The sequence below is a fragment of the Camelus ferus genome, chromosome 1, assembly GCF_009834535.1.
Source record: "Camelus ferus isolate YT-003-E chromosome 1, BCGSAC_Cfer_1.0, whole genome shotgun sequence".
NCBI classification, from domain to species: Eukaryota; Metazoa; Chordata; class Mammalia; order Artiodactyla; family Camelidae; genus Camelus; species Camelus ferus.
In genome coordinates this window covers 37018032-37028599 of record NC_045696.1, presented here as the reverse complement: position 1 = coordinate 37028599, position 10568 = coordinate 37018032, and the positions used below count along the sequence as shown (strand labels likewise).

Here is a 10568-nt window from a genome sequence, read left to right as displayed (position 1 = left end):
TCGAATTGCTGAAGGAATTAAAAGAGATAGTGTTTAGAGATATAAAATATGTCAAAAATGAAATTGAAGCTATAAAGAAGAGCCAAGTAGAATGGGTAAACTCATCGACTGAGATGAGGAATGATCTAATAGCTGTGCAAAGCCGACTAGATAATGCAGAGGAACGAATTAGTGATCTAGAAAACAGGGCAATAGAAAGCACCCATTCAGAAAAACTACAAGAGAAACAAATAAAAAATAATGAAAATAGAATAAGGGACCTATGGGATAATATAAAGCATCCCAATCTTCGCATAATAGGGGTCCCAGACGGAGAAGAAAGATCAAAGGGGATTGAAAAGGTTTTTGAAGAAATCATGACTGAAAACTTCCCAAACTTGGAATCAGATATCTGAGTACAGGAAGCTCAGAGGGTCCCAAACAGGAAGAACCCAAATAGACCCACACCAAGACATACCATGATCAAGATGGCCAGAGTCAAGGATAAAGAAATGATTCTAAAGGCAGCAAGAGAAAAGCAAAGAGTAAGTTACAAGGGAACCCCCATCAGGCTCTCAGCTGATTTCTCTACACAAACACTACAGGCCAGAAGGGAGTGGCAAGATATATTCAAAGCCCTGAATGAAAAAAAGATGCAGCCTAGGATCCTTTATCCAGCAAGGCTATCCTTGAGGATAGAAGGAGAAATAAAGAGTTTCACAGACAAAAAAAAAAGCTGCAGGAGTTTAGCAACTCTAAACCCATGCTAAAAGAAATATTGAAAGGGCTATTCTAAATAGAAAAGCAGCAGGATGCTACAGAAATGAGAAACACACAACTGGAAAGGTGATAACTCATGAATTACAAATAAAGTAAACATGAAATTATAAAAGAAGACATACAAATCACTGAGAGTGGGAGAGGGAGGCAGGGAAATATAGAATATTTTTTTCTTTCTTTTTTAAAATTTTTTAACAGTAGGATGGGATTTGAGATCATGTTACTATCAGTTTAATAAAAACAGTTCTAGTAATGGGTTGATAGATTTACAAAAAAGGATAACCACAAGCCAAAAATTTACAAAGGAGTCACAAAAATTAAATAAAATCCATGATAATACATAGGAAAATTACCAAACCACAAAAGGAAGAAGAAAGGAACAAAGAGGATATACCAATTCAACTCCAAAGATAAGTTCAAAATGGCAATAAACACACATCTATCATTAATTACTGTAAATGTTAATGGACTAAATGCTCCAGTCAAAAGACACAGAGTGGCAGACTGGATAATAAAGCAAGAACCTTCAATATGCTGCATACAAGAGACCCACTTTAGGGAGAAGGACACATATAGATTGAGAGTGAAAGGATGGAAAAGGATATTCCATGCAAATGGAAAAGCCAAAACAGCAGGTGTTGCAGTACTGATTTCAGACAAAATAGACTTTAAAACAAAGGCCATAAAGAAAGATAAAGAAGGACATTTTATAATGATTAAAGGAGTGATACAAGATGAGGATATTACACTCGTTAATATATATGCACCCAATATAGGAGCACCTAAGTACATACAAGAATTACTAACAGAGATAAAGGGGGATATTGATGGGAATACAATCGTAGTTGGAGATTTTAACACTGCATTAACATCACTAGACAGATCTTCCAGACAGAAAATAAACAAGGCAACAGAGAAATTAAATACTACAATAGAAAAACTAGATTTGGTGGATATTTTCAGAGCATTACACCCCCAAAAAATAGGATATACATTCTTTTCAAGTGCACATGGAACATTCTCCAGGATCGATCATGTACTTGGGCACAAAAGAAACCTCAACAATTTTAAGAAGATAGAAATTATCTCAAGCATCTTTACTGACCACAATGCCATGAAACTGGAAATCAACAACAGAGAAACAAAGGAGAAAAAAAGGAAAGCATGGAGATTAAACAATATGTTATTGAAAAAACAATGGATCAATGAGGAAATCAAAGCTGAAATTAAAAAATACCTTGAGACAAATGATAATGAAAGCACAACCACTCAAAACCTATGGGACACAGCAAAGGCAGTGCTAAGAGGGAAGTTTATAGCGATACAGGCCTTCCTCAAAAAAGAAGAACAATCTCAAATAAACAATTTAACCCACCACCTGAATGAATTAGAAAAAGAAGAACAAAAAGCCCCAAAAAGCAGCAGAAGGAAGGACATAATAAAGATCAGAGAGGAATTAAATACAATAGAGATTAACAAGACCATAGAAAAAATCAACCAAACCAAAAGCTGATTTTTTGAAAAAGTAAATAAAATCGACAAACCTCTGGCCAAACTCACAAAGAAGAAAAAAGAGAGAGCACAAATTAGCAAAATAAGAAAGGAAAATGGAGAAATTACAACAAACAAAATAGAAATACAGAATATCATACGAGAATATTATGAAAAACTATATGGAACCAAACTGGATAACCTAGAGGAGATGGACAAGCTTCTGGAAACATACTGTCCACCAAAACTGAATCAAGAAGAATCTGAACACTTGAACAATCCGATCACTAGAAAGGAAATAGAAATAGCAATTAAAAACCTCCCTACAAATAAAAGTCCAGGACCGGACGGCTTCACCGGGGAATTCTACCAAACATACAAAGAAGAACTCATACCAGTCCTTCTCAAACTCTTCCAGATGATTGAAAAGGAGGGAATACTCCCAAACTCATTCTATGAAGCCACCATCACCCTGATACAAAAACCAGGCAAAGACGCTACAAAAAAAGAGAATTATAGGCCAATATCACTGATGAACATAGACGCCAAAATCCTCACCAAAATTTTAGCAAATAGAATCCAACAACACATAAAAAGGATTATACATCATGACCAAGTGGGGTTCATCCCAGGGACACCAGGCTGGTTCAACATACACAAATCAATCAGTGTAATACATCACATCAACAAGAGAAAGGACAAAAACCACATGATCATCTCAATCGATGCAGAAAAAGCATTTGATAAAATTCAACACCCATTTATGATAAAAACTCTCGCCAAAGTGGGTATAGAGGGAACATATCTCAACATAATAAAAGCTATATATGACAAACCTACAGCCAGCATAGTACTCAACGGTGAAAAACTCAAAAGCTTCCCACTAAAATCTGGGACAAGACAAGGATGCCCACTATCACCACTCCTATTCAACATAGCCCTGGAAGTCCTAGCCACAGCAGTCAGGCAAGAGAAAGAAATAAAAGGGATCCAAATTGGAAAAGAAGAGGTAAAAGTGTCATTATATGCTGATGACATGTTACTATATACAGAAAACCCTAAAAGGTCCACACAAAAGCTACTAGAGCTGATTGAAGAATTCAGCAAGGTAGCAGGTTACAAAATTAACGTTCAAAAATCAGTTGCATTTCTTTACACTAATGATAAATCAACAGAAGAAGAAAGTAAAGAAACAATCCCCTTTAAAATGGCATCCAAAGTAATAAAATATCTGGGAATAAATCTAACCAAGGAGGTGAAAGAATTATACACAGAAAAGTATAAACCATTGATGAAGGAAATTAAAGAAGACTTTAAAAAATGGAAAGATATTCCATGCTCTTGGATTGGAAGAATCAATATTGTTAAAATGGTCACACTGCCCAATGCAATCTACAGATTTAATACAATCCCTATCCAATTACCCAGGACATATTTCACAGCACTAGAAAAAATCATGATAAAATTCATATGGAACCATCAAAGATCTAGAATTGCCATAGCATTACTGAAGAGAAAGAAAGAGGCTGGAGGAATAACTCTCCCAGACTTACTTCAGACAATACTATAGAGCTACAGTCATCAAGACATCATGGTATTGGTACCAAAACAGACATATAGGCCAATGGAACAGAATAGAGAGCCCAGAAATGAACCCACAAACTTTTGGTCAACTCATCGTTGACAAAGGAGGCAAGAATATACATTGGAATAAAGACAGTCTCTTCAGCAAATGGTGTTGGGAAAACTGGACAGCAGCATGTAAAACAATGAAGCTAGAACACTCCCTTACACCATATACAAAAATCAACTCAAAATGGATTAAAGACTTAAACATAAGACAAGATACAATAAACCTCCTAGAGGAAAACATAGGCAAAACATTATCTGACATACATTTAAAAATTTTCTCCTAGAAGAAATAAAAGCAAGAATAAACAAATGGGACCTAATGAAACTTACACGCTTCTGCACAGCAAAAGGAAACCAGAAATAAAACAAGAAGAAAACCTACGGAATGGGAGAAAATTTTTGCAAGTGAAACCGACAAAGGCTTGATCTCCAGAATATATAAGCAGCTCATACGACTCAATAAGAAAAAAATAAACAACCCAATCCAAAAATGGGCAGAAGACCTAAACGAGCAATTCTCCAAGGAAGACATACAAATGATCAAAAAGCACATGAAAAAATGCTCAATATCACTAATTATCAGAGAAATGCAAATCAAAACTACCATGAGGTATCACCTCACACCAGTCAGAATGGCCGTCATTCAAAAATCCACAAATGACAAATGCTGGAGAGGCTGTGGAGAAAGGGGAACCCTCCTACACTGCTGGTGGGAATGCAGTTTGGTGCAGCCACTATGGAAAACAGTGTGGAGATTCCTCAAAAGACTAGGAATAGACTTACCATATGACCCAGGAATCCCATTCCTTGGCTTGTAGCCAGAAGGAAATCTACTTCAGGATGACACCTGCACCCCAATGTTCATAGCAGCGCTATTTACAATAGCCAAAACATGGAAACAGCCTAAATGTCCATCAACAGGTGACTGGATAAAGAAGAGGTGGTATATTTATACAATGGAATACTACTCAGCCATAAAAACCGACAACATAATGCCATTTGCAGCAACATGGATGCTCCTGGAGAATGTCATTCTAAGTGAAGTAAGGCAGAAAGAGAAAGAAAAATACCATATGATATTGCTCATATGTGGAATCTAAAAAACAAAAACAAAAACAAACAAACAAACAAAAACAAAGCGTAAATAAAGGACAGAAATAGACTCACAGAGAATACAGACTTGTGGTTACCAGGGGGGTGGAGGGTGGGAAGGGATAGACTGGGATTTCAAAATTGTAGTACAGACTACACTGTATAGCACAGGGAAATATACACAAAATGTTATGATAACTCACAGAGAAAAAAATGTGACAATGAGGGTGTATATGTCCATGAATAACTGAAAAATTGTGCTGAACACTGGAATTTGACACAACATTGTAAAATGATTATAAATCAATAAAAAATGTTAAAAAAAACAAAAATAAAACAAAAGAAAAAAAAAACCTAGTTTGTTAGGAATTTGTATAATAAGTAAATGTGAAAATTTTTTTACTCTATATTTGCATCTATCTGATTATATACTTTTTCTTTATTAAATATGAATCTTATAAGTACATTTATTGGTTAATGTTAAACCAATTTCACTTTTCTATGATAAAACCATTAATTATTTCTTGACATGCTGATGTACTGAATTAACACGCACATTGTTTGTAATCTTTACATCCACGTCCATTGGAATAACAAGTTGCGGTTTTGCTTTCCGTGCTCTTCTGAGTCAATGCTATTCAAATTTTATTGGCTCAACAAATAGGATGGAAAGTGTACCTTCTTTTGGCATTCTCCAAAAAAGCGTGTGATGAGTTGAATTTTTTTCTTAAATATTTGATAAGATTTATACTGAGCATTGATTACTTCCTGTGGAAAAAAATAATTAGATTAATTATGATTTGATGTTTCTGGCCTTCTCCTTATATCATTTTTATAGTTCTCCTTATATCATTTTTAGAAAGTTATATATTTTCATATTCACACATGTCGTAATTATTTTACAATTTTTGGCAAAAATGTGTTCATATTACTCTTTCATTAACTTTGGTATCTACCTAATCAGAGAATCCTTTTTCCCATTATAGGTAATTTGCATCAATACTTATATTTACTGATCAGTTTTGTCATGTTTCTCAATTTGATTCATTCTTTTGAAATGAAAACTGTAAAATTTCAGTTGATACTAATATAACTGCATCTTTTGGGTAACTAATATTTTACAGAGCCAGTTAGCCTTACTAAACTTTACCAAAGCATGATGATATAATATATGGTAAAATTTGTAGACAAAATTGCTATTACCTTAGCATAAATATGTGAAAACAGTTATTTATTTGATATTGTACATTTTGCTATATTTTTCAGTTTTCTGTTAATATAAATGTTATTATTATTTAAACAAAAATAGTAAGACTAAACAGTGCCAGTTAGGATAAACTAAACAAATAATAAGTGTGAGAAGAATATAAAAATACTTTATAATATTTCTGTCCTCTAATAGAGAAATTTATTTAATTTCTTCTTTAAACTATCAAATATTAAATTTTATAGCCCTTAAGGTACATAAATGTAAAATTTTTAAAAAGAGAATGTAAATACAATAGAAATAATCAAACAGCAAATGACTGTTTTTAATTAAAAAAAAATAAGTTTTTGTCCCATAATACAGTAAAATATTTTTACTTTTCATTTTCTTTTCCAAAAACACCTCTCTGAGCTGCCTGTAGCCTTTAGAACCACCTCTTTCTCCCACTTGTCCTCCTTCTTTTTTTCCTTCTTCTTGTCCTTCTCCTTCTTCTATTTTGGATGGATTGGTAAAACTGAATAAAGTCAAAGACAAAATTATGCCCAACTGTAGCTCTTTTAAAAAAATCCACATTACATTGATTCCTAATGTCACTGTAATATGATGACATTAGCAACAGTGCCTCTGGATGGAAGCATCTGAACATGGCATACCTAGGGTTTTTATTTACCAGCAACTGTAGGTTTAGATCCAGCAGGAATTAGTTTCCAGATCTCCAAAAATGCCAGCCACTTATATCTACAGACTTGTTTTGCAGACCAGCTGTTTGTCACTTAGGTATTTTGCATCTTAAATTCATCAAATGGACTGTGTCTAAAATGTTCATCATTTTAAACACTCAGCGACATACTGGATGTCATGTTAGGTTATACATCTCTTTTCAGAGAAAAGGTTTTTAAACATAGGGATAATGTGACCTTGTGAAGTCAAAGTTGGATTCCAAATAAGTAATAGTTTTAATTTGAAAAGTGAGAAAGTCCTTTCAGTTTGTTGTTGATTTTTTTTTAAACTGAAGCAGACATATTTACAGAAATTAGTTGTTTTATTCACTGTATGAGATTTTTGCCAAAACATACTCATAACATAGAACAACTCAGGTACAGTCAGTTTAACATTTTCTAGGCTCCCTGTGGTCTTTTCACACATCATTAAACTATTCTTAGATCACAAGCCTTAGGAAAACAGGCAGTGGATTGTATTTGGCCCACCCCTTGTTCTAGATGGTACATGTAAATAGGGAGAAAATGCTATCAAAAAGCTCAGTCCAGTGGAACTGAAAGAATGAGAGGTTCTGAATAACAGAAGGATACATTGTAGGAGACTGAGAAGTGTTATGAAAGGTGGAAAAATATTGGAAACAAGATTACCTCTAACTTGTGCAGAGACTGGGACAAAAATACAAATGTGGCCACATAACATACTTCTAAACACTAAAAAAAAAAAAAAAAGTAACAGTTAAATAAAATGTGACATATCTACCTACTTTGAAAACATGCATCCACATTGACAAAAAAAGAAAATATGATTTTTCTATAAGTAAGCAAAAAATAAAGAGAGAATTTAATTATTATAATATGGGTAGTATGTTCTCATAGTTTGGTAATGTTACTGAATAAATAATAAATAAACACACACATTTAAGATATTACAGATTACATAAAATGTATTTCTTATTTTTATTTTGAACAATAATTATGTAGTTATACTTTTTCATATTTGGATTCATTTAGTAATAAAGATTTTAAAATAAAATGCATTTGTATTTGAATCTTCAAATTTATAATCAATTAAAAATATCATCTGACTGTATCAACTCAAAAATCACTCTTATGTATATATTCTAATAATAATTTTCTTGTTTAAATATTTGAAATTATAAATATTTAAAGAAAACAATTTAGTTGATATATATCACAATCTTTAACTAAAAATTAAGTAAATAAAACTGACACTTTAAGTTTTTGAAAATTTAATTATAATTTTTTAAATGATTTTATTCAAGTAAAACTTTAATTGTTTTACCATTCATAGTCCATTTGGTTGTCAGCATAAAAAATTATATTTCAATTAAGTAACCCTCAACCTATATATGGACAAATTCTATATATGGACAAATTTACAAGTAATGAAGTAATATTGCAATATGTTCTGCAGATGTGAAGTGCAATTTTGATGTATTACATTAATGCATATTACTTCCAGAATCACATATATATGCATATTATAATGCATATTATACTAACATATATAGCACATTATATTACTGCATTTTATAATGCATATTACTTGCAGAATCACATGAAGCAAGAAAATGGACACCTTACCCAACTTAAAAATAATTCTGGGTTATTTAGGGCTTTCAGCTATCTGAGAGAAAAATGTGACAAATAAATAAATTTGTAATTCTCTAACTTAAGATTCTGCTAAATAAATACAATTTTTGTTTGTTAATTATACGTCAGTGAAGCTGGAAAATAATGAAATGTAACAACTCAAACATATTTTAGAAAAAACAAATTAAAAGGCTCTGCTTCCCTAATTCTTCTTTGTAACCTGAAGTTTTCTCTGTCTCTAATATCACTGTCTAACACCACTGACAGTATTTCAGGACTTTCAGACGCAATCAACTTCCCTTTCAAAGATATATGCCAAGTAATGTAGAGATTTTTCCTGGGTCCTAAGTGATGTTAGTCACCATGAAACAGATTAAGATTGAGGTGATAATTAGGTTTATCATTACTAGTATGCTCAAATAGAAATTCACATATTAATATATATGTTAGCCAATTTCCCATGAAATTTTGCTTATTATTAATATTTTCTCTTTGGTTTTGGTAAAAAGGAGAATCTGATAAAATTTAGAGTTGTTCGGGAATAATATTCCTTCCTTTGACTTAAGTAAGAAGATTGCTTTTCCACACTCTTGAATTAGAAAAAACCATGTGATTTGCTATGGTCAATGAAATAAGAGCAAAATTCACATGTAACATTCAAGCATAAATATTTAAGACTGAGTGTATAATCCATCCAGTCCCTTTTTATTACCACAGTGACTGGTTTTCTAGGCAGCAGAAGCTACATCTCCTGCATTATTGATTGAAATGGAATTGGATCAGAGGCCCCAGCTAATTCACAATGGACATGCAATGTAAAGATAAATAGATCTTGTTGTTTTTAGCCACTTCAGCATAATCTAGTGTGCTGTGTTTGATACAGAGGAATTTTTTAATAGTCTTATCATTTGAATTTTCTTCAATGAAAAATTGATATGAATACATGAAATGTGACCATATACTCACTATCATTACTGATTGATGATCCTGTTAAATAAAACTAAGAGGATTAAAATCATGTCATATTTGTAAATACACATATCAATTTTTTTAAGTATTTAGTCTATTGACATTTAAAGTAATTATTGATAGGTATGTATTGATTGCCATTTTAAACCTTGTTTTCCAGTTATTTTGTATTTCTTCTTTTTTCTTTTTCTTTTTCTTTTTGTTTTTCCTTTTTCAGTTTGATGGTTTTCTTTTGTACTATGCTTGACTTCTTTTCTTTTTGGTTTTTGTGAATCTATTTTAAGTTTTTGATTTGTGGTTAGCTGATTTTCAACTATGTTAACCTATCACTATATCGACTTTAGACTGGTAGTCATGTAAGCTCAAATATATATAAGCTGTTTTTTTTTAAAGGATAAACAAAATTGACAACCCTCTGCCAGGCTCACCAAGAAGAAAAGAGAGAGAATTCAAACAAAATAAGAAATGAAGGAGGAGAAATAACAACAGATAACAATAGAAATTTAAGAACTCATGAGAATACTATGAACAATTATATGACAACAAATTGGACAACATAGAAGAAATGGACAAGTTTCTAGAAACATATAGTCCACCAAAACTGAATCAAAAAGAAGTAGATAATTTGAACAAACCAATCACCAAAAGTGAAATAGAATCTCTAATAAAAAAATAAATAAAAAACTCCCCACAATCAAAAGTCTAGGACTGAATGGCTTCACTAGGGAACTCTACCAAACATACAAGAATTATACTGATGCTTTTCAAACTCTTTTATAAGATTGAAGAGAAGGGAACCCTCCCAAAGTCATTCTATGAAGCTCTCATCACCCTGATACCAAAACTAGATAAAGACACTACAAAAGAAAGAAAGAAAGAAAGAAAGAAAGAAAGAAAGAAAGAAAGAAAGAAAGAAAGAAAGAAAGAAAGAAAGAAAGAAAGAAAGAAAGAAAGGAAGAAAGGAAGAAAGGAAGAAAGGAAGAAAGAAAAAGAAAAGAAAAGAAAAACGAAAACTACAGGCCAATATCTTTGATAAATATAGATGTAAAAATCCTCAAGAAAATATTAACAAATCAAATCCAACA

The 10568-nt window shown here is 32.2% G+C and overlaps 1 long non-coding RNA gene across 1 annotated transcript; it reads right to left on the bottom strand.

Annotated features, from left to right (window-relative positions):
* Nucleotides 1-5639: 5639 nt before the first annotated feature.
* LOC116657416 lies at nucleotides 5640-7613 on the bottom strand. Its single transcript, XR_004312578.1, has 3 exons — nucleotides 7549-7613; nucleotides 6559-6695; nucleotides 5640-5742 (listed from the first exon to the last, which is right to left on the bottom strand). It is a non-coding gene; the product is annotated as an uncharacterized LOC116657416 (long non-coding RNA).
* Between the last annotated feature and the right edge of the window lie 2955 nt (nucleotides 7614-10568).